The sequence below is a fragment of the Apodemus sylvaticus genome, chromosome 8 (genome assembly GCF_947179515.1).
Source record: "Apodemus sylvaticus chromosome 8, mApoSyl1.1, whole genome shotgun sequence".
NCBI classification, from domain to species: Eukaryota; Metazoa; Chordata; class Mammalia; order Rodentia; family Muridae; genus Apodemus; species Apodemus sylvaticus.
The window spans coordinates 9,954,788-9,961,887 of NC_067479.1; positions in this window are offsets into that span (position 1 = coordinate 9,954,788).

Below are 7,100 nucleotides of genomic sequence, written 5' to 3' on the forward strand. Positions count from 1 at the left end.
CAATAGCCCCCTTATACCTCTAGTAAATTATTAAATGAATACTTGGAAGATTTTATGTAGCACCTTGAAATGATAGCTGTGATCCCAGGAAACTAGGATACATGCCTCCATAGAAAGTAAATTAATATTGCCAGTGCTGGCGGCGCACACCTTTAACCCCAGCACTCAGGAGGCAGAGGCAGCTGGATCTCTGAGTTTTGAGTTTTTCTGTCCTAGTGTACAGAGCGAGTTCCAGGACAGAAAGGAAAGGAAAGTGTATTAGTAGATGGGCTGACAAAGGAGCTTGCCACACAGCCTGGAAGTTATGTAACAGTGGGAGAGAACGAACCCCACAGGGTAGACCCCATCCACCCACACACATCGTGCACAAATACATACACAAAATAATGATAAACAACACTAGAAACAGTTTTTATTTTTTAAAAAAGAAAGTAAATGAATGGAGATAAGTGTTAGCCATTCCTCTAGGCTCTGCCCAACAACTACCTAGCAACGGCTACCATCTCTGCCTGCCTGGTGTAAGCCAGGAGCCGGGTAAGTAAGAAGAATGCTAGTTACCCCTTCTCTTTTCCCTCCTTCCCTTCCCTTCCCCTCCCCTCCCCTCTCTTCCTCTTCCTCTCCTCTCCTCTCCTCTCTCTCCCTCTTCCCTTCCCCCTCCCTCCCTCGTTCCCTCCTTTCCCCCTCCCTCTCTCTCCCTTCCTCCTCCCCTCCCTCCCTCCCTCCCTCTCTCTCTCCATTCACCATGTCCCAAGCCGGTCACTTTTCACTTTCTCTCATCCTCTCTCTTCTCTCCTTTCGTTCTTCTCTTTCCCCCCTCTTTTCTCTGCCTCTGCCTCTTTTCCAGGTGCCCTTCCCATCCCGCCAATAAGCCTTCTTCATATCAGGGCTGTTGCATAGCTGAGTACTCGGCGAAGAACACCTTGGGCAAGCGCGCTGAGCTGCTCCCTCATTATACTGTGCCATTTTATAAAACACAACAACGAGTCCATGTATTTGTCCCCAGTTGGCTTGAATGTGTCTGTAAAGGTGGGCTGATGAGAACTTTAAGATGTAAGTATCTTGTTTGATCTCAGAAATTGAAAGCAAATTAACTTGCCTATTTTAAATCCCACTACTAGTCTAATAGCCATTGAGTAATATTATAAAATTTGAACAACAATCTCAGCAAATAATTATTACATTCATTAAGTTACAATTTAAAAATGAAAGCTATATCAATATATATTACCCAGTCTTAGTTATAAGTCACTATATTCACATGGACAAATATCTATCAAATATTATGTGAACTATGCAAATTAAAACATTGCTCACTGGGTCCATCACATATTAGCCATGGAAATTAAATACAGAATGATCTTTATTGCTCTTTATGAAGAGGAAAACATAGTCTTCAGAGAAATAGATACAAACACGTGTTCTGACCATCTGCTTTATTATTTTTTCAATCCAAGTGTAAGCACAAGAGATAATGTCAGAAACTTCTACAACAGTGCAAGGACGTGCTTTTAAACTGGGCTTTAACAGTACTTGATTAGCTTGTCCTGCTCTTAGGAGAAAATTACATTACAAGCCATATTCCCCACATTCTATATCCCTTATCCCCGCTTCTTAGATGCTTCATAGACATGAGGTAGTGAAAGAAAGCCAGAGACGTTCTAGCTCTACTCTCATTTGAACAGTGAGCACTGAAACGCTGACCTTCATCTCAACCCCCAGGAAATCCAAAATCACCTCAATGACTCACTCGAATGTCAAACACACCAGGCTCCATTCCAGGTTTAGAATTAGGAATGAAGAGGTGAATCGCATACGGTGGCTGCCTTCAAAATTTACAATTCAGAAGGCTAGACCAGCTCATAAACAAGTAAGTACCATAAAGGGATGTGTCTGCCCTGTTCAGAGCACACAGAGAAAGTGGCAGAGGCTTCCAGGCAGGATGCAGAAGAAGCAGGCTGTTCTCCTTACATTGGCACCTAATGTGCATCCTTAATATTGCAATCTAAGCAGACAAAATTAAGCATGAGCCATGAGCATCTTACTCTAGGGCATGGAGATAAGAGGGGGTGCAGGAAGGCAGTGTCTGGGAACCCCGTTATGCACTCACAGCACTTACAGAAACAGTCCGCATACCACATGCACAATATGATGGAAAGGAATGCAGTCAATAAAATGTATGCTTTACAAGCGCACAAACTCTCCAGGAATGTGGCATGGGAAGTCGCCGAGTAAGAATGTGCAGGGCATGGAGGACCTGCCGCACCAAGCTTTTCGTCGAGAAAGGAAAGATGAAGATAGTCTGACTAGTGATATATGTTTATTACGTTCTTATTATGGTTTTGTGTAACCAAATTTATATTTGTAATCTGGAAAGAAATAGTACAAATCAAACCCTGCACCGTCCTTCCAAGGAAACTCTACATCCCCCAACATCAGAGACCAGAAAGGAAGCACATGAACGAACAGGTGGGTAACTACCACAACCCCGGCTAGCACCTCCTCACTCCAGCCCTGGAGAATCTCCACTATTTCAGTGGAGCCTAAGGATGAACATTTTGTAACTCAATATATTTTTATTAAATATGAATCTTTATATCCAACTTAATTAATGTGCTTTAAAGCAATCCCAGGAACCTGTCAGTAAGACAGTACTGATGTGGAGGCGTACCACGTTGTTCAGATCAAGTCCCCATCTTTTTTCTCCCTTAAGGTTTCTTCTGCTCCAAAATGTCCCCTGCACCGACTCCCCTGGCCTCAGCTTATGCTGCCCTCTGGTCACGTGGCTGGCAGAGTCGGTAGGCAGCAGACAGGCAGCAAAACAAAGCCAGGCTGAACAATTAATGTGGGGCGGAGAACAATAAATCTAAGTAACTAGTTAAAACAGCAAAAGGACCAGAGGGCAAATGTTCTGGACAGTGTGTGTGTGTGTGTGTGTGTGTGTGTGTGGTGTGGAGGGTGTTGCATGCTAACTTACATAACTCTGTAAGTAAAATATTTTTCCAGTTACTTTATTATTATACAACAGAGAATCCTCATACCATCCCTTAAAGTGTGTGTGTGTGTGTGTGTGTGTGTGTTAAGCAGCTTAGAAAAAGTAATTCATTTTTAATTCTATTAGATTACCTTAGATAAAAGTCAAGTCATGGTGAGGAAGAAATAGCAGCTCTGTATAAAGGAGGGGCTTCGAACTGTCCCTACAGTTTTGGCATCTGTGGCTCAGACCCTCTAGATTTGATGGAGGAGCTTAGCTAAACGATTTCTCTGGCTGCTATGAAAATGTGCAACATTGAGGGGAGAAAGAGGTGTTTAAATTCTCCTGAAAAACAAAAGGCGTAAAAGGCTTAATTGCTCAAAACAAAGGCACTTATTTTCTCTAATTAAGATTTATTTGAAATAATCATATGCATAATTAATTTTTAGCCTTCCTAATCCCACATATGCGCATAGTACAAGATAGGCAGCTTCGTTAACAAAGAACAAGTCCAGGCTGCCATGGAATGACAGGGAAGATTTGGGCAAGTAAGGAATGACCACTCGTGCACATAAGACAAACACGAGGTCATCTTATGTTGCACACTAACAATGCTAAAGCCAGTAGTGGCTCCCTGGGGATGCTCCTTGTCCAGATGCACATTTTCCCCATTGTATCCACATTATTGCCAATAGCAACATGATTACAACCCCGCTAGACACATGAAATCAAAGTACAGAGAGGTTAGGTACCTTACCTAAGATCACAGAGCTAGTTAGTGGCAGAACTAGATCAGGGACAGAGATCTGTCTGCTTTGCCTATGTTCTTAGCTACATTCATTCTGCCAATGACATACCATTGCCTAGCCTTCCATTTTGGGGTCTTTCTAAGCCAAGCCTCAATCCTACTGAATCAGAACCATTTCTGCTGCTTGCTCTATTTTTATTTTATTGTGTGACAGTAGTGCTGTGTGTGTGTGTGTGTGTGTGTGTGTGTGTGTGTGCATTCTTCAAGAGCTATCTGCTTTGTATTTCAAGACAGGGTCTCTCAGCGGCCTGCAAATTCCTGAGTAGCTTAACTGGCTAGCTAGCCCCAAGGATCTGCAGGGCCGTGAAGTACAAGCCTGTAGCTCAAGGGTCTTCTGGCATTATTTTTTGTTTGTTTTAGTTTGAGTTTTCAAGAAAATTCTGTGTAGATTTTCATGGTGGATTAAAGTGCTCATGACTATAGTAAGCACACTATTAACTGGATAATTTCCCTAGAGCAACTGCGCTGTGTTACAGTGCGTCATAGAAACAGAATGGCTTCCTTTGCTCATCTTTGTGCCTTTTCCAAAGATGTTCATCTCAGACCCTTAGTCTCAAGGGACTAAAATTACATCAGTCTGCCTTTACAGACGCCATGCTGCCTTCCTCAGTTTCCTAATATGCATTTGTTGTTCTTGTGTGGCATTTATCACGTCATTACCGAGGATTATAGTTCACATCTTGATTTATCACTTCTCATAAATGAACTCCGTGTTCATGGAATGAGGCAGTTAAGAGTCCACTGCATGCCCTCAGAGCGTTTGCCCGGGGATGTGGTTCATTCAGAATATTATTATTTGTTCTCTGATAAACAGGAAGTTTCAGGACTGAGGAGGACTGGTTGGGAAGGGTCCTTGCCTAGCTCACTGGAGGTGTTTGCTCAATCCCAGTACCACATAAACCAGGCACGACAACGACAACAAATGCCTCTCATCTCAGAACCTGGGAGGTGGAGGCAAGAACATCAGAGGCTCCAATGCATTCTCAGGTACTAGACAGGTCCAGGTCAGCCTGAGCCACAGGAGAGCCTGTCTTAGAGAAAAATTAAAACAAATGTTTTGTTTAAAGCTTGTAACCTGTTATATAAACTACAGCAAGTTCTCAAGAGTGGAAACATACACATACCTTGCATGTATACGTACACCCACTTCAAGAATCATAAAGAGATCTAGAAAGTTGAGAAGATCTGGTTTGCTTTACTGTTACTAAAATATGAAGTGCAGAGTCAACTCAAGCCATTGAGTTCTCTATTAGATATTTCTGACTCAAAACATTTAATGATGTGGTCAAAATATTGATTGTAATAATTTTAAAACGTCTTTGAAAAGAAGCCGTTGGAACACTGCAACTGCCATTTCCTTTCTGGTTAATCCCGAAAATGCAAGATAGATATGGTAGTGGGAACATCTCAAAAAATATCTACCTAAATGTGAATTAATTTGAGATTTCAGAATGTTTTATTTTACTAGAAACAGAAACTTAGGGGTCAAGTGAACTTTGAGTGTCCTTACAGAATCATCTGCCTCACGGGCCATGAAGTTTCACACAAGGAACTCTGTGGTGTACTGTCTGTGACAGAATGAAAAAATAAAACAAACAGAAACCACTTTTAGTCTCCATCAGTGCCTGCCCTTCGATTTCTACTCACAACATGTCGGCCTAATCTCACCCTCCTGCCTGCCCCCAAACATTCTACTCAAACAGCTATCTACTATCCAAATTATTACAGCGCGTCCTCAGGAAACAGACACCTCTTGTCTCAGCACAGTGTGGACGGGCCAGCAGCCACCTTACAGACTCCTGGCCCTAGTGACGTCTACTTCTCTGTACGCGTGTGTCTCCGGTTGCACAGCAGCCTCCCGTCTTTACGGCTTCACTTTCTCGGACTTCAGTAACATGAGATTACCTAGGGTCCAAAAGCCTCAAGTACATATGGTATAGAATCAACAATTCTTAAAGCTAAATAACAAGTCTGGCTAGTAGCATGATGAAACCTCATATGGTTCCTGCGAATCCTTGTATCCAGCACATCACACTATGTCCTTTACCTGTCCAGCCATCCCAGGACGACTCTGCCAGTGATCACATCTACCATTTCTTGAATCAGCGTACTGAGGTCACATAATGTGTCTTACTTAATAATGGTTCCAAGTTCAGAATAAAGGCACAACAACTGAGATATCATAAAGAGAACCCACCGAGTGCCTCTCTTAGGTGAAACGATGTGTTCTAAATGCAAGAAGGAAAGGAAGAACATTATATGCTGAGGGCCTGAAGTCTTTGGTAAGAGCAAATGAACCCAGAACTCACTGAAAAGGCACATGAATTTTTATGGTACGGTTTCTAAAATACTTCAAACTGAAAATATGACAGCCACCATGGACCCTGACGTGTTTAGTAAAGACGATAACAAACCCTACCTAATAGGATTTGGCTGTGGTTCCTGGAACCACTGTGTACGTGTGTGCGCACACACATGTGCGTGGGTGTGCACGTGCACGCGTGTGTGCATGTGTGTGTGTGTGTGTGTGTGAGTGTATATGCTTGTGTACATGTGTATGTGTGGGATGCATCTTCTTGGAGAAGAGAGATTGCCCTCTTACCAGTTTACCCTTCAGAGGCTTTGTGAGATTATCACTTCATGAATCTTCCTTTATGCAGCTGAATCCAATCTTCCCGCACCTGTACTCCACTATGCAGAGGGCTATATGAACTTTCAATCAATAGGGTGTTTAAACACAAGAGGTCAAACTATGTGATAAAAATGAATTAAAAGCTCTCTCGTGTCTACACGTTGCTGAATGTGGAAGTATAATCTACTTGTTAATATTTCAGTGGAAAAGACAGCTAAAACAGGAACACAATATTACAACTTCACCTTCTGTTATTCTCTATATTCTTCATGATATAATTTAGTTCCTGATTTATTGCAAAATTTTACTGTCCAAAAGCATACCTAGGAGCTGTGCTTAGACATGTTAAATGGTCATCAATTTGGAGACCCAAATACTGATGATTACTTAATTATTTTTCTTTTTCCTATCAATTTTTTAAAGAATTGTTACTGACTTCGGTTTTTATTTCTTTTTCATCTCCAGATCATTAGACAATAACAGATGGTGGAGATTATTTTTCCAGATGTTCCAGATTCTGGTTTTGATGTGAAAGCCAGTTTACACCCAGGAAAATAATAAACCTGCTTAACTACCTTTGGAAAATTTTAATCCTAATAATTATTAGTTTTTGCCCTCATGATGCAGAACTAGTTTTCTCCGTGGTTACTTTACTCCCTGTTGCTTTGATAAAAACATACTGTCCAGAA